Below are 22,577 nucleotides of genomic sequence, written 5' to 3'. Positions count from 1 at the left end.
GCACTAGAAGGTGAATGTACCTGATAAGTTTTTAGAGAACTGCAAGAAGTTTTGGTACAGCACTCACAAAGTTTATTTGGCAGCAATTAGTCAATGTGCACTAAAAGATGCACCAATTTTGCTTTGTTGATTGTTTTTTCCACAGCACTTAGGCTTTGGACAAACATTTCAGATCCTGGTTCCTTCAGAAAAAAATTTTTTGAGATACTGCACAGCTGATTCTGTTCCTGGAAGCGTCGTAGGCTCTACGGTAGCTACCCCTTCAGATTTCTCTTCTGGCTCACTTCTTCATCACACACCTGAACAACAATGCTCTCCACCGTGTTTTCAGGGCAAGTCACAACATCACCATCGATGTGCACGTACTCATCAAAGCCCAGATGGATTTCCTTTAAAGCACACTGCTCTACTACCTCCTTCCTCTCAAGGGCATCTTCACAGGCAAATCCTGAAAGTCAGATGCCTGGTCACTCGAAAAAAATCCTGCGTGTTTAAAGCAATTTGCTATAGTAGTATTAGCAGTCAGCTGCCTCCAGGCATCGGCAATAAGATGAATGGCGCCAAGAACGTCCACCTTGTACTCCTTATTCTGGTTTATACACACCAGCATCTTCCGCAAGAGGCCCTTGCGGAAGCGGGCTTTCAGGGGAGATGCTACTCGAAGACACTATTTCTTTAATTTTTGACTTGGAGCTATGAAACTCCACCTATTAATTTAGTTTTTTTATGCTGATTTTAAAACTGCAATTAGTTTCACTGTAAGTTGCATAGTTTTTGTTCTATTCGATGCCAATGTGCAAAATTGCACCTTTTTAGCCCCCCTTTTTGTCACACTTAACTTCCATAATCACAGATCATGGATGGCTCATTTTGATCCATATAAACTGTAGAGTGCCAAAAACTAATTATAAAGTGCATACAAAATATGCTAATGACGTGAAAAATTTGAACCTGGCAAGTCTACATTTTCATGACACCACCATGTCGAAATTTAAAATTTTTTGTAAATATTTGACCAATATTTATGTTTGAGAGAGATAATGGCACTCCTCACACTTCAGAGAAAATGTGTGCAAAATTTCATTCAAATTCAAGCATCAGAATTGCCAAAAACATGAGGAGCAATCTAAAAAAATTGCCCAAAATTTAATTTTGAGAAAAATGCATTTGAAGTTATAATTGCATGTTTATTTACAAAAGAGGGCTTGAATTCCAATCAAATTTTGACATAAAGGAAGAAAATTGTTCATAAAACAGCGACTGCCACTAGAAACTTCCTGCAGCGTATGTCTCTCCCTCACGGCCCTTGCGAGTGCACTCCTCAACACGTGCTTTTTTTGTCAGCGTGCAGCGATTTGCTCTCGCTTGCGCAGTCAGCTTCAAGGACATTTTTTTCTGCCTTGCAATGTCTTTGCATGTGCCAAGCTCCACCAGACTTTCAGATGGAAGCACGCCTAGTTCTTCGAGGACACGCTCAAAGCTGGTGTGCCCTCTGTTGAACCAGAGGACAGCCAAGGCAGTAGCCATTTCCACTACATACCGTGAGGCAAATCTCGTTTTGGGGCAGAGAAGCCGTATTTTGCTATTCAATGACTCCGCGGCATTTTGGGTTTTGCCTTGGATGCACCTGGCCAGCAATTTCTCAACGGTGAGCTGCTTGTAGATCGGCAGTATTGCTTTTCTCTGGGCCTTGGTCAGTAGCGGTGTGTGGGTTATTGCAGGCTCACCCGACGCTTCAGCACGCCGCTGCTTGCACCAGGATGTTGCTCCTTCTGGACAAAACTTATGGGTGCTAGCACCATCGGATGAGCATGAATGAAAATATGAGGCCCAAATTGCTCTATACATTCCTTTCACGCTGCCCCTGTTGCTAGTAATAGCAACCTGATAGTAGGTCCGCAGCTCGCGTGCCTCATAATCAGAAAGTGGTTTTGGCACGTAAAACCCCATAATTTAATTTTTTTTTTTAGGTCCGCAGCTTTAGGATAGCAGGCTCCTTCACTTTCTCTCCTCTTGGCAGGGGTTCTTTTAGCTTCCGGAGAGCGGTTCCGAGGCGCTTTGCCACGTGATTAGTGCAATTTTCTTTTTCAATAAGGACACCACTGTAGGCATTGGCCTCTACCACTGCTGCATAGGCTTTCGAGTCCCCGTCGCTAAGAAAGTTTCTGAAATGCAGTGGTGTGTCGTAAGATCGGCTCCTCTGCCATATACGCACTGCTGCTTCAGTCTCCGTAGCATGGGACGAACAGTCTACATTCTTTTGACACACAGGGCCATGAATTGCCTGCCAGACTTCTTCTTCCTCATCTGGCAGGACCCTGTGCCGACTGCAGGCAAGGCAGTAGTTTGAAAGGACCTCGAAGTCCAGGCAAAGGTCGGTGTCCAGGGAAACAATTGTCCCAATGCCGTTGTGGCTTTTATGGCCGCGTTTATGCCATATGCCATCATACATCACAGCAATATTTGTCACGATCCACCCCGGGTCGTGAACAAGGGAGGGCTTCTGGCACCCTCCGATAGACGGACGCTCCGCAGCGTGGTGGTGCTGAATGATTACTGACCGGCGAACTGCCGTGCTCGTTGGTGTTTATTGTGGTGCGGTGACCAGTGTTGCCTGCCGAGCTATAGCAAGCCGCCGAGCTTGGCGGGCGAACCAAGATTATGTCCGAGGGGGCGTAACATACTTGCTACAATATTATCCCCGCCGGCATCTCTCTTTGTAATCTCCCCCGATTTCCGGAGATTTTAGGAGACTGCACTCATCGCAGCATCGTGTACCTTCCGGCTGATTGCAGCGAAAGATTTGTGATGCATCGGTTTGTGAAGTCCAATCACTGATGAAAACCGCACTAGCTGCTCATACCCAATTCCTATCGAACGAGCCGCCACAGCAGCTTTGACGTTGACGGCAAAGCTTTCACGCGAGCTCCCGCTGTCATAGTCTCGGCGCGCACCTTTGCTGGTGTCCGTGCACGCCGCAACTCGCCGCGATGAATAAGTTGCGGAAAGAACACTTTTTGTGCACGCACAGTTCTCGCAGTGTAGCTCCAGGAATGAAGCGAGTCCTTTGCGCTTCGGCCGGTTCCCGGACACGAAGTTCTGAGCGCTGGCATGTTGGGCAAATCGCGCCGCTCACAAGAATGTTGAGCGCTGTCAAATCAGTAATGAATGATGACACCCCATCACGCGCTCTTTGCTCATCTTGGAAATGTCCACTCTTCTTTTCCGACGCACCCACGTATTCTAATGCCGCTTCAAACTCGCCGGAGGCATCCGTGGGATCGGCGCCGCTTGCGCTAGGCCTAACCGCCGTGGCGGCCGTGGATCGAGTTGTCGCTGGACCGAACGGTGTTTCACTCCATGATGGCTGCGCTTGCTTGGTGTCGCTTCGTCCATGACGAAGATATAGTTGCCGAACGATCGTCACTCTGCACCTCGACGAAACATGGACCCAGCAAGTAGGCTTCGCCACATGTACGTGCATGATGGCCAATGCCGTTTCCCGATTCGTACCACGTGATTTAAAAACCAGTCGCAGCGCTCGGAAAACGCGGCAATAACATGCTTTTTTTATTATTTCTAGCGCTGTAGACGCCCAGGCAACCGTGGCGATTCAGAGAATGAGGCTTGGCTGATCTCCTCACGCAAACCGCAACAGCGAGGAACCGCGCCATGGCGGCGGCGAGACGCTCGAAGACAGCGTACTTTCGGTTTTTTAATAGCCACCTTTCGGTTTTTAATAGCTCTTTAAATGCATTTTTAATCCATTTCCCATTTAAATTCAGCTTTGATTTTTATTTTCATAAAAGTAGAGGTACTAAACATGACAAAACAAGTAAAAACAAAAAATGGATAATTTTCGAAAAAATAACGCGATTTTCGACCCGCATCTTCCCTTCAGGGCTTGAATAAATCCCTGATCCATGGGCTGCAACAGTGCCGTGGGGTTGGCCAGGAGAAACTCCAACTGAATCGACTTCAGTCCTGTTACAGTCCCATGTCCAGGGCAGTTATCAACAAGGAAAAGTACTTTCCTCTTCTGCCGTGAAAATCGTGCATCTTCGGTGTGCAGCCATTTGTCGAAGAGGGCTTGCGTCATCCACGCTTTTGAGTTTGACTCGTAAGTCATGGGCATATTAGTTATCCCCTTAAAACAGCGAGGGTTTTTCAATTTCCCGATCACAAGCAGCTTCAACTTGTCACTGCCCGACATGTTCGCTCCTACAAGAACAGTTTGCCACCTCTGCATTTCTCACCTTTGGCAGGAGCTTAAAAAAAGTGCAGTTTCATCTACGTTGTAGATGTCATCGTTCTTGAATTGACGCATAATCTCCAGAAGCCCCCCTGCGCGCCAGTCGCGACACACTGTCGCATCAGCTGCTGTGGCTTCTCCTGCAATGGTGCGAAAAACGAGGCCTGTCTTTAAACCTTGTCAGCTAGCCCTCACTGCACAAGAAGTCTGTTACCCCGAGTTAAATGACAAACTCTTCTTCCTTGCCTCGGATTAGTGGTCCGTTGATGAGAATGTTCTGGCTCTGGGCTCTCCTAAGCCACAACACGAGACACTTCTCTAGTTCTTCGTGGTTGCCTTGTCGCAGACGCTTCCTCTGGGGCCCGAATCACAAACTTTCGAAGACATCCTGTAGCTTCTCCTTGTCGTGCAGGACCCTCGTTAAGCTGCTTTTCGGCATGCCATGCTTCGTCGCGAGCACCGACTACGTGTAAGAGCCACTTTCGAAGTCAAGAATAATTTCCATCTTCTTTTCTAACGTAAGCACATGGTGTGGACGCTTTGCCGCCATTGAAACAACAGAGGCTAGGCCTCAACTTCGCGAGCGCTTACAAGCCATCGATATACGAATGGCACCACGACAGCACGAACGAGGCGGCGGGGGCTAAGCCCTGTAACCTTGGTGACTTGAACTGACGCACGACTAGAATAAGAACTGCACTAACACAACACAAGAACTGCTCATTCGTTGTGCAAACACGACTGACTACCAACGAGGTGAGGCTTACGACTAAAAACAAGAAACAGCCGGAACCGGAAAAAACTGACAATGGGTGTGCCAAGAAGTTTCATTTTCGGTTTCGTTTACACAGTGACGCGGAAATTTTAGTTCTGATTATCGAAAGTTTTTTTACATTATCTGAATACAAAACCAACCAAACTACAGGCAACTGTTCCATTTAAGCGGCAATTCCGTTTAAGCGATTTCCGTTTATCGAGATTCTACTGTATCTAGGTAACTTTTCGCCCTAAGGGCAAAAAGTTACCTAGATACAGTAGAATACCTAGATACTAGGGTTTATTACACGACACCTAGGTCCCTAGGTGTCGTGTAATAAAAGAGCCTAGCTCCTGAATGCCCTAGTCACCATGCGCGAGGCCCATAGAAACATACCATAGCGTGCAGTAGCATTGTTTGCGCCAACTCGCTGGAGCAGCAGGGTGAGCGGTTCATTGCGCGTGTACGCAAGCAGCAGATCAGCTGCTAGGTCGATCGCAGCAAGCTCGGCCGCCGTCGGCGACGACACGACACAAAGGCAGCACTGCCGTGTAGCGCAAATATCCGGCGCCCTGCACACTCCATCACCGGAACCATCACTTGCCGCGGAGCCATCGGTGTAAACGAGCAGCTGGTCCCCTAGGCGCTCGTGCTGAGGTGCAGCCGTTTCCTGATGCATAGCACAAACAGCTGTTTGACGCTTGGACTTGACGCCTGGCACCGTGGTGTTTACATCGAGTAGCGCGGAGGCGTGCGGCGAGACTGGCAGAGGTAGGAGTTGCGGCGTCGACGCGATGAATCCGCTGAACTCGATGGCACGCAGGCCCATGCCCGAGCCCTCGAGAGTGTGAAGGCGACACACGAGGCGCTGTCCCTATGGCGAACGTTGAAGGCGCTCGATGTGGTTCATCACTTGCTTCCGTGCGCAAAGTGAGGGCAGCCAGTCTCCCGCTTCGGCGAGAGTTGCTCCTACTTGCGAGTTGCGAGGAAGCCCGTAAAGTTGGCGGATTACGGTGCGGTGCTCCATATCGATTGCCTTCCAGTTGGCGGCTCTGGCGTTGGTAATGGGCAGTGCATAGAGCGCACGTGATGTTGCAACCGAGTTGTAGACTCGAAGCGCAAGTTGCGGTGTACAGCCACGACCACGGGCGAGCAGGGAGCGTGCGGCGCAGGCCACCTTCTTGGAATCCTTGCAGAGCTGGGAGACGACGGCATTAAAGTTGAGCCGGCAGTCGATGTTGAGGCCAAGATAACGCACTTTTCTCTGCCACAGGGGGGAGGGGGGGGGGGGGCTTCCACGCAGCATGGGAGAAGGTACATCGAAGCGCACACGAGACCGGGGATGTACCAACAGCGCCTTAGTTTTTGATGCCTTGAGCTGGAGCCCTATACTGGCGAGTTATTCATCACCGGCGTTGATCGCCGACTGCAGTGATTCTCACACTGGATAGCTGGGGCCCGTGGGCCCGCACGCAAACAGCGCAATGTCGTCGGCGTAGATCGCCACACGGATTTCGTGGGCTGTCCTCTTTGGTATGTAATCAGGGAGCCTTGCCAGTGCCAGGTTGAAGAGAAACGGGCTGATAACACTACCTTGGAGGACGCCGAAAGTCACGCTTGGGTGGAGCTGAGTGCGCTGCTAACTCGGACTCTGAGCGTGTGGTTAGTGAGGAAGGCCGAAACGTAGTCGAAGAGGCGGCCGGTGACATGTAGCTCATGTAGTGCTTGAGTGATGGTGGTTTGGGGCAGATCATCGAATGTGCCTTGCATGTCAAGCAGCACGAGATATCCAGCCTCATGGCGACTTGCCGCGTCCTCGAGCGTAGCCACGACGTCCGCGAGCGAGTCCGCTGTTGAGCGCAGTCATCGGAAACCACTCTGTTTGGGGGCGGAAGCGTCGAGGGCAGAGGCAATCCACTCAAGGTGGTGCAAAGCCACGGCCTCCAGTGTTTTGCCGGCTACCGAGGTAAGCGAAACGGGGCGATAGGAGGTGATGTTCGTGGCAGCTTTGCCGCGCTTGAGTATGGGGACGACGATCGCTTCCTTCCAGTCAGCAGGAATGATGCCGCTGCGCCACACACCATTGAATGCCTCGAGCAGTGAAGGGAGCTGCGCTGCATCGACGTTCTTGAAAACCTGGTGTGTTAGTCCGTCAGCGCCAGGCGCGGAACATCGTTTACGCGTGTTCAACACCCTCTGCAACTGAGTGTAAAGTCGGTCGAACACAACACCTCAACATGCTCCAAAATTGCACACGTAGGAAAATAGCGCAGGGGAGTGAGGAGTTGAGCCTTGTACGGTGGGAGTGCTCAGGTTGCACTCACGGAGCGTACAGTGGGTGACGGCGGAGTGAAGGAATCCGCGAATAGTTCAGCCAGTTGCTCGGCGCTCAAGCCCTGAGCTACTGCAAGAAAGAGTGCAGGATAGCAGGGGATCTTCGGACGAAGGAGGGCAGTGAGAAAGCGCCAAGGGCACGACTTGTCGCGACGGTCCTCCAGCGACATGCAAAGACTCTGCCAGCTCTGGTTGCGGCGCTGCCTGGCGTGATGGCAGCATGCAGCGTCAAGGCGGTTATATATAGACCAGCCTTGTCACTTCTGATGGCACGGTGTTCGGCGCAACGACGGACAGCGCACAGGTTGAGGAGCTTCATATCAAGGGCCGGCGTTCCAGTAGGCACCATGCACGATTTGGTAGCGGCGTTCACGCACCTTGAAATATACGTGAGGAAATCTGTGTTCTCCGGAGGGGGTGTGGCGCAGAGTGACCGGAACTTTGACCAGTCCGTGACGCGATATGTACACGTTCTTGTGCGGTTTAAGCCGAGTGGGTCGAGGGAGATCGGGTAATGATCCGACCCCTGCGTGTCAGGGCTGCGGACCCACTCGTAGTGGCAGCGCTCGCTCACGAGCGACAGGTCTATCGCACTCCTGTGTACCCTCTGACGAACAAAAGTGGGACTGCTGGTGCAGACGATGAGCAGGCCCGTAGAATGTATGCAGTTCAGCAGGTCCCTGCCATTCGGATCGCTGTGGGTGCTGCCCCATACCATGTGGTGGGAGTTGAAATCACCGCACACGACACAGTCTCCACCAATGTGCGCGTTGAGGCTCGAGATGAAGGCCATATCCCACCGTCATATGGGCTGCACTACACGCTGGCGACACAAGTGTCGGCCCCCCCAACGCGCACAGTCACAGCCACGCACTCTACGGAGGCAGGGACGATGTCGGCCACGCGAACGACGGCTTGAGCAAGGCTCGCGCGGATGTAAACAGACGCGCGGGAGCAACCGGGCGGGTGGAGCAAGTCACAACACGGCACGTTGGTGCAAAGCCGTAGCTCACAGGTGGTCGCGCTGTGGTAGCCCACAAAACCCAGTAGGTTGCAGTCGCCGTCGTGCATGTACGTTTTTTGCAATGCGAGTATGTCGTACTCGTGCAGGAGTAGGTGCTCGGACAGTTCGGCATGGCGATGGCGTAGAGCCCGCGCGTTCCACTGCAGGATCTGCGGCCGACGTTTAGCAGTGCGACTAGCCATGCTGGTTGGGTGGCTGTTGGCGAGCCACTGCCTGCAGGCAGATGGTCTGGAGCGGGTGGGCAGCTGGCAGCATGGTGCTGACTGCTTGCATGGTGAGTAGCAGATTCGCTACCAGCTGATCCACAGTGGTCTGGGCAGGTGGGGCAGTGGTTTCCTGTGTGTGCCGGTGTTGGGAAGCACAAGGGGCTGGTACTGGGCACCTGGGTGCAGGGCTGGGGCCCTTTATTGCGCTGGTGTAGGACCGCGCCGGGGGTGTGGAGGACTGCTGTGGCCGCTGCTCCTCGCAAACTGCTGCCCTGACAGCGCGCCTCGACAGTGCCGAGGTGGAGGAAGCCATGATTGTGGCCACCCTCGGTTTTTCCTACCATTTGTGGCAAGCAGAAGTGTCCGCCCTGTGGGAGCCCCCGCAGTTCCTGCGTCGGATGGTCTGGCAGGGGACGCTCGCCGCGTGGCTTTTGCTGCAGGAGATGCAGTTGCTCGGCCATCGACAGGACTCCAGGACGTGCCCGAAGCAGCCGCACTGCCGACACTGTACTGGATGGGGCCTGGCTGGCCTCACCCTGGCCTCACCCGTAAACTGACGTTTGAGGAGGCGTACGTGCTCAGGGGAGACCGGTCCCGCGAAATGGATGGTGACGGTGCTCCCGTCCACCGTTGCCGACAGCACAGAAACGCTGGACTCAGCCGCTCCCAGCAGGTCCGTGTCTGCAGGCAGCCCGCTCACCCCGTGTAGGAAGCCGATGCTCTTGCTGCGCTCAGCCGGTAGTCGAGCAGTCACGGGGATCACGTGCAGCTCGGTGGTGGTACCAGCGGCTACGATGTTGCGCCTGTGGTTGACGCGAACCGCTGCTACCCCGGGCCACGAAGAGAGGGCCGCAGCGAGTGCGAGGCACGGTGCTCCCTAGAAGGCTCCGCCGAGCGCCGAAGGATGGAACAGCACGGTACCGATGACCGCAGGGTCCACTGGGAGTGCATCAGTTTCCAGGGCCTTCGCACGCCGCCTATCCCCCCTCGACTGCACCAGGGTGAAGCCATCTGAGGTCGGCTCGCGGGCGGGTGGCGTCTTCCTCTGTACAGCCACTGCAGGCACACTGGGGGTGACCGGGGTAGCGGGCGGGCGCTGCGAGTCGTCCGTAGCGTCGGGAGACGAAGGCGAGACATTGGCAGGAGCTTTCTTGTGCTTCTGCTGCTTTTTCCCGGTCCGGCTGCACGCGAGAACGCTGCCGACGCGATGGAGCTGCCGGACGAAGCGCCCACTGGTTCATCACAGCAGGACCCCAAGCATCCTGCGACGCAGTTCCTGAAGGACCCACCACGCCAGCCTGCTTTGCGGCCGAAGTCCAAGGGGAAAAAGCAGAGATGTCTCGAAAGCCAGTTGCTGTACTGGTGGAAGTGATCCAAGTGCTTCTTTCAACTGCACTGAATCCTTAGCTGACAACTGCTCTTTCAACTTCTTGATACGTATTGTCCAAAAATGCAATTCTTGCTGCTGCTGCCCTCATTGCCTTCCTCTTGAGATTTTTCATGTTTTTTTGTATTCACGCTTGTCGTTCTAGAAAGAAATTCTAGACGCGGCTCCTTGCATGCGTTTCTTCCGACTGTGGCAGAACGCGCAAGTTGCCTGTAACGAAAGGACCTTGCACTTGCGAGACGTGCAGCAGCTGATTCCTTGTGCATCTTGTCCTTGACAAACATGAAGTCTGTCAACAGTGCCTAATAGGTTTTGCAGGTCGTCAATAGTGGTGATGCTGACACGCAAGTACACCTTTGCTGCATGCCCACGTGCACTTGCTGTGGCCAGTTTCTCGTCTCCTATGCAAACGCATTTTTCTATTTGTAAAATCCTGCTAGTCGAGCTGACCGTGAAAAATGCAATGAAGACACCACTGCTCGCTCCAAGCGTAATTTTCCACCACGAAGGCGGCAGCTCAACACACTCTATGTCACTCAATGCGAGCTCTTGAACAGCTGCAGAACCGATGCCTAGATTGAGCTCAACGTCTTCACCGTTCGACCCATTGTGCTCTCCGATACCACGCACAGTACTTTGAAAGGTAGTCTTCCGAATGTTCTCTCTTTATTTCCGTTTCCTCTGGGGAGGCTTGGAGAGGTAAGAAGGTAGGTTTGGAAAAACCTTTGGGATGGCACCTTCAACGAGGCTCCATGTTCCACGGGGCGATTCAACAACATTTCCTTTGATGACATGCACGTAGTTTTTCAGGATCTTTTGGTCGGGAAAATAGATGCCGATCACCTGTGCCGTCTCTGCCTGCTCCCATACTCGCGCCTGGCTCGTGGCAGCCTCCGCCGCTTTGCAGAAATCAATGGCCTTCTCGAGTGTCAAGTCCTTCTCGCGCAGCAGCCTGTTGCGCAACTTTTTGTCCCGAGTTCCACAGACTAACTGGTCACGCACCATGGAGTTTTTGAGATCGCCAAAGTTACACGACTGCGCCTTGAGCTGCACGTCCCGCAAGAACTGTTTAAATGGCTCACCTTCATTCTGGAGTCGCATGCGGAAGACGTAAGTCGAAAAGTGTTGAAGACATCAATGGCCTCCTGGCCGGCCACATGTAAAAAAATGGCAGCCTTCTCCGCGATGGTACGTTCCTTTCCCGTGGCTACGAAATATAGCTCGATGCGTTGCCTGAACTTCTTCCAATTGGCTGCCGCGTTCTCAGCGAGCACCAGCGGAGCAGGAGGCAGTAGGGCTTCCATGCGCAGGCTTGAAATTCAAGCTTGCTATGCAACGGTCGCTTGCGCGGGAACGGCTACCCCACTTCTGACACCATGTAACGAGCGTGAGTAACGACAAGCACACCAAGGCGAGTGCTGAACAAAGACTGACTTTATTGCAACGCACGCCGACGACTCGAGAACGTGCAACAACCTCTTGGGAGCTCAGGGTTGCCGGCTGGGCAATGCGCTCCCGCTAGGCTGGGCTACGTTACAAAACCTTAGACTTTGTAGAGAGCTCTTTTTCAGCTCGCGGAATTGTACAATTCCATGCGGAACGAAGCGTCTCGTTGCTGGGAGCAGAGAAGAAATGCCGGGCTGATTTGTTATTATCGGTCGCATAGCCGCTCGTGCAGCCATGCACACAGCACATCGGCATTGTTCACTTGCTGACGGCAGTCAGCACTACGCACCTAGGCTACGACAATCGCAGAAAGCAGTGACACTGCAGCTAAAGATTCCACCAAGCCACGTGAACAACTGCTGAGAGCACAGATAGCAGAGCGCTTCACCGCCAGTGCCACCAGGTCCGCACTATATCCGCGCCGCACCAGCCGCGGTGCCCGACCAAACTGCGACAGCAGCGCCACGAGATGCGAAAATCGGTGGCGGGTCCGCGCGGTCACAGATGTCTGAAAACTGAACTTAGTCTAGTAACGTTGATCACGGTCACTCATTGACAGGGCCGCTAAGCCTAATCCTGGTGTACGCAGCTCGGCGGCTCCATCGCTCTATGCCTGCAGTCGCTCATCTTCAATTTGCAGTTCGTCTTCAGTGCCTCTTGATCTTTCAGCTACTCTTCTGATGTTTTGAATCAGTGACAACCTTCTTTTCTTGCCGTACTTATGTCGGCACACAAACTTTCTCGTTGACATCGCAGCAAGTTGCTTTCGCGTCCGACGACAGGACAAAATGGCGCCCGCGTAACCGACCGAGACGCACTGCAGACGATGCTCTCAGCCAATTGCGTAGCCACTTTTCATAGAGACCTATCTTTTTTTTTCAGAGTTGCAAAATCCAGCATGCCTAAAACAATTTGCAATCGTCGAAGCCTGAACAGCCTTCCAGGCATCCTCTAGCATGCCGAGTGCCAAGAACAGGTTATCAGAGTATGTCTTCCTATTGTCAAAGCACATGAGTGTGCGGCTAAGTAAACGGGCCCGGTAGCGCACCTTGAGGTTTTTAATGACTCCTTGGTCCATCAGCTGGAGCACACTCAATGTATTCGGCGGCAAGAATTCAAGATGAATAGCTTGCAGGTTGTTTACAGCGCCATGTGCCCCGCAGTTGTCTACGACTATTATCACTTGCCTCTTCTGGCGCTCAAACATCCAGCCCAGACGGCGGACGTACCATATTTACTCGCATAATACGCCCACTTTTTCTTTTTCTTTTTTTCAGAATATCCAGCTCAAAGTTTGGGGTGTGGCTATTACGCGGGATAAAATTTCTGAAAACTTCTCAGCTTGCGTTCTCGCGCTTTCAATTTTAACATATGTCAAAAATATTGCTACTCTCACATAATTTTCCAATAAATCCAGTGTAAAAGTAAAACTAAAAGCTACCTGCTTACCTTTTAATGAACAGGCGAGAGACATCCACTGCACACACACGTAAAATTTATTTAGACGTCATGGATGCTCCTCTCCTTCCCTTATTCGGAGTCTGAGTCTGAGTTGGGGTCGGTGAGAACACACTCATCATCGCCGAGTGGAGACTCGTCTTCTTTGTCCGAACTCCACAACATGTCGTCTTCACTCGCATCCAGTGCGTTGAAGGTCCCCGTCTTCTTGAAGCTTTTCCTGATGACGTCATCAGAGATTTCTCGCCAGGCTTCCACGATCCACTACACAACATTTCCACAGGCGGCCTCTTAATTTTGCCACGTGGAGTTAGTTGATGCTGTCCTCCAGTCATCCAGTTAGTGTACAGCCTTCGAACGTTGTACTTAAAAGGCTTATTTAAGGACACGTCCCAGGCACGTACCCAGGGGGGGGCCTGGGGGGGCCCGGGCCCCCCCCGAAATCAAGTGGCATACCCCCCCCCCCCCCCCTCCCCGCCCATGCCACCACTCCTCACACATTCCTAAAGTGCCGCCAGATCAATGTTGATACTTGGCAGCTGTTCATCGGTCAGCATTATGCTGCCTTTTTCACTCCTTTTAGATGGCGGTAGTTATCGGCATCTCTTGTAATGTGAAGGACAGTTTTCTCATAGATTCCGCAACCGTGCGATTAACTCGAGATGCGTTCAGTTGTCACCATCTATTCAACCGTCACGCGCATAGCTGTTGCTTTTGTTAGTTCAACCTTCTCTGTTTAGGCAGATCCTGGGACCAGGAGAGGGATACGGCTGTTACTCAGCTGGTCTGTACTCTCATGGAACGAGTTGCGGCCGGAGAAAATGCCAATTGCGTTTAACTTTTCAATTTGCTTCATTATTTCCTCGAGTTACGGCTCGCCGCGACGCTGGCAGATGCCCGGAACCATATACACGTGATATGGGTTAGATAAGGTGGGAAATAAAATAATGTGCAAGAGCGTCCATCATGAGACCCTGCAATAACCCTTAAACCCATAAGCAAGATGACTGTCGCCCGTTACCTCGTCTGTTTCTCCCTAATTGTATAGCACTTTTCGTGCAAAATTGGCAACTGTAAACAAAAAATCGCAAGGAGTTGAGAAATTAAGCGACCTACTAAGGGAGAGAGCCAAGGCAACAACCAAACTGCAAGCAAAAGCGAATAATAAAAAAAGTTCACCGTTGTTTATGAGAATATTTATGCATCAACATCTTTTTATTTAAAAAGGAAGTAGAGAAAAGGCTGCCAGAAGTGGAAAACAATTACTTGTTTTGAATGACGCTTCCACAGTTATTGGTCGAACCGCCTCACGTAGCCACTTCTCTGCTGTGCTTATGTGGGTGTTTTTCTAACCTATCGTGGTGAGCGCAGTACGTCTAGAATCGCAGTGTCCTGCGCTCTACGCGGTTGTATGGGACTGGTGGCCGCACAGCGTTACGCAATTCGCGGAACTGTCAAAACTGATCAACAAGGCGAAAATAACTGATATTCGAAACTATAACATGAGAAAGACTGAAGAAGCCGTAAAAAATGAACGCAGCCTGAAATCAGCAAAAAAGAAACCTGGCATAGCACAAACCACGATGTATGCACTAAAAGATAAGAAGGATAATATCATCAGCAATCTCGAAGATATAGTAAAAGCAGCGGAAATATTCTAAGCTGACCTGTATACAGTACCCAGAGGAGTCACGATACCTCACTTAGAAACAGTAATGACCAGGATAGAGAAACTCTCCTATAACTAGCCATGAGGTCAGAAGGGCCCTGCAAGACATGAAACGATGAAGAGCAGGAGGAAAAGGTGGAATAACGGTCGATTTAATCAAAGATGGAGGAGACATAATGCTTTGAGAACTGGCGGCTCTTTATACGAAGTGTCTATCGACTGCAAGGGTCCAAGAAAACTGGAAGAATGCAGACATACTAATCCATAAAAAAGGAGACGTTAAAGAATTGAAAAATTATAGGACCATTAGCTTGCTCCCAGTATTATATAAAATATTTACCAAAATAATATCCAATAAAATAAGGGCAACACTGGATTTTATCAACCAAGGGAACAGGGTGGCTTCAGGAAGAGATACTTTACAATGGATCACATCCATGTCATCAATCAGGTTATCGCGAAATCTGCAGAGTACAATAAGCCTCTCTATGTGGCTTATATAGATTACGAAAATGCATTTGATTTAGTAGAGATACCAGCAGTGATAGAGGCACTACGTAATCAAGGAGTACAGAACGCTTACGTAAAAAGCTTGGAAAGTATTGCTACATGCGTGTGGTAGTTGTTTGTTTGAACGATGCGCGTGGGCGCCATCACTCCAGAAAAGAGGAGGAAGAACGAACTGGGCTCGCGCTGTGAATCTAACCGGTCAGCGCTGCAACCGTTGTTGTAAATATAATCTGTAAATAGTTTCTCGTCTTACTGACTCGTCCTTCGCGGAAGAATATCTACAGAGGTTCTACAGCTACCTTAATTCTATACAAGAAAAGCAGGGGAGATACCTTTAGAGAAAGGGGTCAGACAGGGAGACACAATTTCTCCAAAGCTATTCACTGCGTGCTTAGAAGAATTCAAGCTATTAAACTGGGAAGGCTTAGGAATAAAGATCGACGGCAAATATCTCAGCAACCTTCGGTTTGCCGATGACATTGTTCTATTCAACAACAATGCAGACGAGTTACAACAAATGATTGGAGACCTTAACAGAGAGAGTGTAAGAGTGGGGTTGAATATTAATATGCAGAAGATGAAGATAATGATAAATAGCCGGGCAAAAGAACAAGAGATCAGGATCGCCAGTCGGCCACTAGAGACTGTGAAGGAGTACGTTTACCTAGGTCAATCAATCACAGGGAACCCTGATCATGAGAAGGAAATTCACAGAAGAATAAAAATAGGTTGGATCGCATACGGCAGACATTGACAGCTCCTGACTGGAAACTTACCATTATTATTAAAAAGTAAGGTGTGCAATCAGTGCATTTTGCCAGTGCTGACATGGGGCAGTGACTTGAGAGCAAGTTAAGGACAGCGCAAAGAGCGATCGAACGAAGATTGCTAGGCACAACGTTAAGAGAGAGAAAGATAGCGGTTTGGATCAGAGAGCGAATGGGTATAGAGGATATTCAAATTGAAATCAAGAGGAAAAAATGTAGCTGGGCAGGTCATGTAATGCGCCGGTTAGATAACCGTTGGACAATTAGGGTTAGGTTCCAAGAGAAGGGAAACGCAATCGAGCACGACAAAACACTAGGTCGAGCGATGAAATTAGGAAATTTGCGGGCGCTAGTTGGAATCAGTTGGCGCAGGACAGGGGTAATTGGAGATCGCAGGGAGAGGCGTTCGTCCTGCAGTGCACATAAAACAGGATGATGATGATGATGATGATGATGATGATGATGATGATGATGGAGGTGGTGGGCCCCCCCCGAAAAAAAATCCTGGGTACGTGCCTGACACGTCCAAAGGCTGCATTAACGAAATGAGGCATCCCAGAATCACTGCAATATCCGTGCACAGCTCTATCAACTTTTCTCGTACACCTTCTGCAAGGTACCTGCGAAAACTGTCCAAAATGAGCATGGCCGGATACAACAGGCTGCCCGGCCGCGGGTCCCAGGCGGTTTTGATCCAATCCACCATCAACTCCGCGGACATGCAGCCTTTCTCTTGGACCCTGACGTAAACTTCCCTTTCGGAGCGTCTTCCTCTTAAAAATAGCATAGGGCGGCAGTTTGCACCCATCTACAGTGACTGCCAACATCAGAGTACATCTTTCTTTTTCCACGCCAGATGTTCTAATAAGCACACTTCGTGCACCTTTCTCCTCTACAGTCGTGTTTCACGGAATGTCAAAATAGAGGGGGGTCTGATCTGCATTCAAAATCTGGTACAGAATGAAGTTCTTTTGCTGCCGGAGTCGTATAACAAAATGGTGAAACTCCAGTACCTTGTCCTTGTATGCTGAGGGCAAGCGCTGGCACAACATTGTGCACCTTCTCAGGGGGAGTCCGTGGCGTCGCATGAAGCGCGTCGTCCATCCGGAGCTTGCCTTGAAATCTTTCGCTTCGATGCCCTGCGCTCTTGCAATTCTGCACGCCTCAGTCTGCACTATGTCGAGGGACACGGCACAACCGTCCTGTCGAAGGTCCCATATGTGCTGAACGAGTTGCTCCTCGACTTGCGGATACTTTCCGGACTTTGCACCGCGGAAGGCCTGTCATAACTTGTTGGTGGCCTGACGTTTTTCCTGCTGACCTCGCCAGTAGCGAATGCTGGTTTCTCCGACACTGAAATGTCTGCTTGGAGCACGGTTCCCATGTTCGAGTGCATGCTGCATTGCTTTCAGTTTGAGTGCAGCCGTGTAGCTCCTGTACTTCCCCATTGCAGAACGCACGACAACACGAACCGCACGCTGCTTGCAAAGTGGCGAGATTTGGCGTTTTTTCTTTGCCTGTGTGGAGCGTTTATGGCAATGGCACTGTCGCCTGTGTCGAGTCGCCCGGCCTCCGAGAGTTGCCCAGCTTTCCGAGCTGCCTCAGTGAAAGTAGCGAAAAGCGTACATCCGCTTGGCAGTTTCGGGGGGTATCAATAGTTGACTGTCTGACTCAATAAACTTTATTGAAACCATTGAGGTGGTGACTGGGCCTAGGTCTCCCACGGGGGGACGTCGAGGTGTTGCCTCTTCATTGCCTCGTAGGCTTGCTGGGTCGTCAGAGTTGGTCGTCAAAGTTGGAGCTACGCAGGGCAGCATGCCATCTCGACAAGAGAGTCGTGGGGTTAGTGTCGGGGTATTGTTGTGTACAGTCCCAAAGCATGTGTGGAAGTATGGCTGGCTTTGTCTTGCACATATGACACGCGGGATTGGGGTAAATGTCTGGGTAGATCTTGTTGCAACAGTGTAACGAGGGGTAAGCATTGGTTTGTAGCAGGCAGAAAGTTGTAGCCTGCGCACGGGTTAGTTTGTTGTGTGGGCCGGGGAAGGTTTTATGCTCTAAGTAGAAGGATTTCCCAAGATCATTGTAGCGTGTCAGGCGATTCCTACTGATGGTGGCAGCATCCCCATCTCCCGCAGGGTTAACTAGCCCTTGCGCTAGGGAGTGGGTAACCTCGTTTAGGTTGGGGAGGTGCGGGTGGACGTTGCCTACATGAGCTGGGAACCAGACGAGTGTAACCAGATGGTCAGTTGAGCGGTGTGCTTGTTGGAAGATGTGCAAGGCTTGGTGTGAGATACGGCCATTGATATAGTTGATAACCGCGGAGCAGGAGTCAGAGACGATGGTATGGCATGCTAGGTCTAATGTGGCTAGTGCGATGGCCACTTCTTCAGCTTCCTCAGCGTGTGGGGTTACTAGACTGATAGCACGGTGGAGAGAGCCTTCACACGTGGTGATGGCTGCAAAACGGGGACCGTGGGGATATTTGGCAGCGTCAACGAAACTCGCACCGTCGTGTCGAGCAAGGACTTTGTTGAGAGCCGTAGCACGTGCTGTGCGGCGTGCGTGGTTGTATACGGGGTGCATGTTTCTGGGGATGGGGTCAGCGGGAATCCAGGCTCGTATATACGAGGTGGAGGGGATCTGGGGTTTATGGCCGTGTTGATGGTGGTAGGTGATACCGATCGAGGCGAGTATGTGGCGGCCCATCGCTGTGAGAGTGAGTCTCTCCAGCTGAGAGCAGCATTGGGCCTTGATGAGCTCGCCAGTGTGTTATGGACGCCTAGTTGAAAGAGGTCAGTGCTGGTGAAAGCGGGGAGGCCGAGGGCTTGTTCATAGACACCACATAGGGGGATGTTTGGTTTGTTCAGCCTTGTTTAGATAAACAGCAACGTAGGTAATGTGGCAAATTGTGAATGACTGGATTAATCAGAGGAGTTTCTCCTCTTTCATACCCCCATACCCCCACAGCGTTGGAGACCCGCTTCAAAAGTCTCATGATGTTGGCTGTATTCATCTTGATTTTGGCGAGGGCCAATGCCATTCGCTTCGTTCGCCTCTCTATGAGTAAGCCGAGCACACGGATATTGGTGACGAGGGGTATGGGGCTGACATCCGTGAGGTGAAGCGCAATGTCTTCGTAATGGCATTCAGCAGTGGAGTATGTCGGACGGCGGCCATGGAGAGTAGGCCTGTAGAGGAGGAGTCCGGACTTCGCAGGAGAGCAGCGAAGCCCCGTGCCTTGGAGATAGGTCTCGGCTATTTCAATGGCGGGTTGTAGTGCTGTTTCTATTTGGCTGTCACTGCCTTGGTGGGCCCAGATGGTTATATCGTCAGCGTATATGGTGTGGGCGACACCGTCCACTTGCTGCAACTCCTTGGCTAGATCGATCATGACGAGATTAAAGAGCATTGGGGAGATAACGGAGCCCTGGGGGGTTCCCGCGCTGCCCAGAGTTTGGGTGTCGTAGCAGAGATTCCCCACCAAGAGGAAGGCCTTGCAAGTAGAGAGAAAGTCTCTGACGTAATTATAAGTGCGCGCACCGAGATTAAGGCGTGAAATGCGATCAAGAATGGTGGAATGGGCTATGCTGTCAAAGGCTTTTTCGAGGTCGATGCCGAGTATAGCTTTAGTAGTACGTGTTCTACCTTCTAGTATATGGTGCTTAAGTTGTAGCATAGTGTCTTGGGTCAACAGGTGGGCGCTGAAGCCAATGACCGAGTGTGAATATGCTGCAGTGTCTTCCAGATGGGTGTTAATTCGGGTGAGGAAGACATGCTCCGTAATCTTTCCCACACATGAGGTTAGTGAGATGGGGCGAAGATAATTGAGGCTAGAAGGTTTGCCAGGTTTGGGAATAAGGATGACCTTTGCTGTTTTCCAGGCCAGGGGAATGGCACCATTACGGCTGCAGTCATTGATATAATCTGTGAGGTGGCTGACGGAGGCGTCATCCAGGTTACCGAGCTCTTTGTTAGTGACCCTATCAGGGCCAGGAGCAGAGCGGCTGTTTAATTTATGCAGGGCGGCTTGGATCTCAGTGACACTAAAGCCTTTGTCCAGTGGGGGCTTGGGGGCCCCAGTGTAGGAGCCGGGAGGTTGCACTGGTCCCATGGCAAAATAATTGTTAGTGAGTTAGTCTAAGACTTGTGCGTGGCCCTGTTTGTTTCCGTATAGAGAAGTTTAGTGAAGCGATCTTGTTGATAAGAGCAAGTGGCTTGACTATCGAGGAGGTGTTTGAGAAGCTTCCAAGAAGAGGGACAGTGGATCTGTCCATCAGCAGTATTGCACAGTTCAGTCCACTGTTGACGGCTGAGGGTGAGGCAATGGACTTCGATTTCCTTGTTGAGGAGGGCTATTTTAGCGCGGAGGCACCTGTTGAGACGTTACCCTTTCCAGCGGGATAGGATGGATGTTTTAGCCGCAAGGCAATGGGCCAGTCTGCTGTCCATGCGCTCGACAGGGGCATCGGTGGTAACGGTGTGCTTGGCTGCCTTGGTATCGGAGTAGAGATCTTGGGTCCATGCATCAATGTCCGCTATGTGTTCCACATGCTGGTTAGGGGATCGATGCTTGCGAAATGCATCCCAGTCAACCTAGGTGAACTTGCAAGGTTTGGTGGTGACTACAGCTATCCGAGGGATAAGTATGGCAATGATGGAATGGTCACTACCGAGATCATGTTGTGTGTTGCTTCACTGGGCGTTTGTGACATTCTTGGTAAATGTCAGGTCGTGGGTCGTGTCCCAGGAATTGGAGTTGTCGAGACGTTTGGGGAATGTGGGGTCTGTAATGAAAGTGAGGCCGAGGTGCTGGGAGTCTTGCCATAGGTTTTGAGGCGCCGTCGTTAAGTAACCATATGCCCATACCATGTGGGGTAGATTGAAGTCTTCACCGATAACAAGGGGGTTGGTGCCAGTTACATTAATGGCCTTCTTGAAGAGGGTGAGAACACGGCTTTGAATTTTGGCAGAGGGATGGCTGTACACGTTAAGGAGAAAAATACTTTCCTTACGTTTCCTAGTGGGTATAAGTTCGAGAGGGTGTTCAATGTTTCGGACGGGGAGATCGTGTTCAATGGCAGTGATTCTCTTGCAGACAAAAGTGCAGAGGTGGCGAGAAGCATGTGACAGAATGAAAGGTTGGTAACCTGGGAGGGTAACCAAATCGATATGGGTTTCTTGAATCATGATGACATCCGGTTGCCGGGTGAGGGTACGAAGGTGTTGACGGATGACTGGTTGTATGCGGAGATAGCCTCGGCAGTTCCACTGCCTGATAAGTGTATTGCTGTTAGTGTGGGCCATGATGGAGATTGGGGGATGCCATCATGAGCTGTGCCGGGGTTTCGTGGGTTGGGGGAGCGGGCATGGGGAGAGTTTGTGGGTGGGTTTCAATGTTTGCGACATGCTGTGCCAGGGCGAGAAGGGCTAGTTGTATGGATTCAGCTGCGTTCTGGAGTGTGTCCATCGTGCTTTGAAGTGAGACTAGCATGTCCTCAACCTCCAAGAGCACTTGGCCCGCGGCTCCCTCTTGGAGGGCCCGCTTTTTGGGGGCCGATGTCAGTGGAGCGTCGTGGCTAGAGGAGGGGGACGCTTCGGCAGGTGGTATATGAGCAGGTGTTTTAGATTATTTGAGGTCGCGAGCCTCTTGCGAGAGCTTGTGAATTAGGTCGCACATAATGGTGCTTCCTTTTTTGACGTGAGCTATTTCTTCGTAATCATTGGTGTTAGTGGTCTGTGGAGAAGTTGTGTTGCGACCCTCTCGCGAGGTGCCCGTAAGGGCTTCTGCGAAGGTTCTTGTTAGTAGAAGACTTGGCGGGTGGAGTAGAGGTAGATCTGTATCGGGAACGGTGCTGTCTCGAACGTGATGGAGACCGGTATCTGGAGTGGGGCTTGGAGTTCATGGGCGGGAAATCGCTTCCTTGAAGGGTGGCTTGCATTGCAGCTCGGCGTTCCCCAATGCGTTTGCGAATAACGTACGGTGTCTTGTAGTGAGCCGTACATGATTTGTCTGCCACAAGATGAGAGCGCCGTACAACGAGCATTTGGGGTTACACATGTGATCGGGAGGTGGGTTGCGGACTCCGCAACCTCGGAAGACCTTGTTATTAGGAAAAGGGCAGACATCCATGCGGTGTCCGATGCGGCCACATTGGTAGCAAATTTCTATTTGCTTGCGGTTTAATGAGAGTGAGATTAAAGTGGCTCCTTAACTGATTAGATATGGCAGGTCGGGGCCACTGAAGGTGGTAACAACGGTAGTTGTTGTTCCAATGCGTTTTGCGGCAAGTGCGAGTGGGTTGCAGGTATTGACAATATTGGCGTTGATTTGCTGAGGGGTATCGAGAGGGGGATTCCGCGGATGACTCCCTTTGTGGTGTTTTCGGCATCCATCTCAAATGCGTTAAAATCGTGTGTGACCTCATTGACTTGAATTGATTTTATGCACACATACCGGTCGCCGTTCTGCAGATTTGGCTTACTGACGACAATGTTTTGTTGGGTGTTGAGGCACACGGTGTCTTGTTGAATATCTGCTGGGCTGAGCTGTGCAGCTTGGAATACGGCTGTAGCCACGGTAGGACTACCAGTTTTTGGCGATGTTGAGGGCTCTCTTGGGGTGAATGATAATCTTGATTTGGTTGGAAGGCAGCGGAGGCATGTGTCCAGCCTTGAGAACTTATGCTTTGGCTGGTGGCCTGATCTTGGAGCGAGAACGAGTGCTTGAGGTTTGGGTGGAGTCAGTTTGGGTTGAAGAGTCATCA

General features: G+C 51.2%; 1 protein-coding gene and 1 pseudogene across 3 annotated transcripts in view; one reads left to right on the top strand and one right to left on the bottom strand.

Moving 5' to 3' along the window:
- The window catches only part of LOC126526380 (uncharacterized), a 136,013-nt gene that overhangs the window by 74,870 nt on the left and 38,566 nt on the right, over positions 1 to 22,577 (top strand). The gene's annotated exons all lie outside the window — the stretch shown is intronic.
- On the bottom strand, positions 1,167 to 3,043 carry LOC140219943 (uncharacterized; annotated as a pseudogene).

This window comes from Dermacentor andersoni, chromosome 8 (genome assembly GCF_023375885.2).
Source record: "Dermacentor andersoni chromosome 8, qqDerAnde1_hic_scaffold, whole genome shotgun sequence".
NCBI lineage: Eukaryota > Metazoa > Arthropoda > Arachnida > Ixodida > Ixodidae > Dermacentor > Dermacentor andersoni.
Note: the sequence above shows the minus strand (reverse complement) of the source record. Positions and strands in the feature narration are given on the sequence as shown.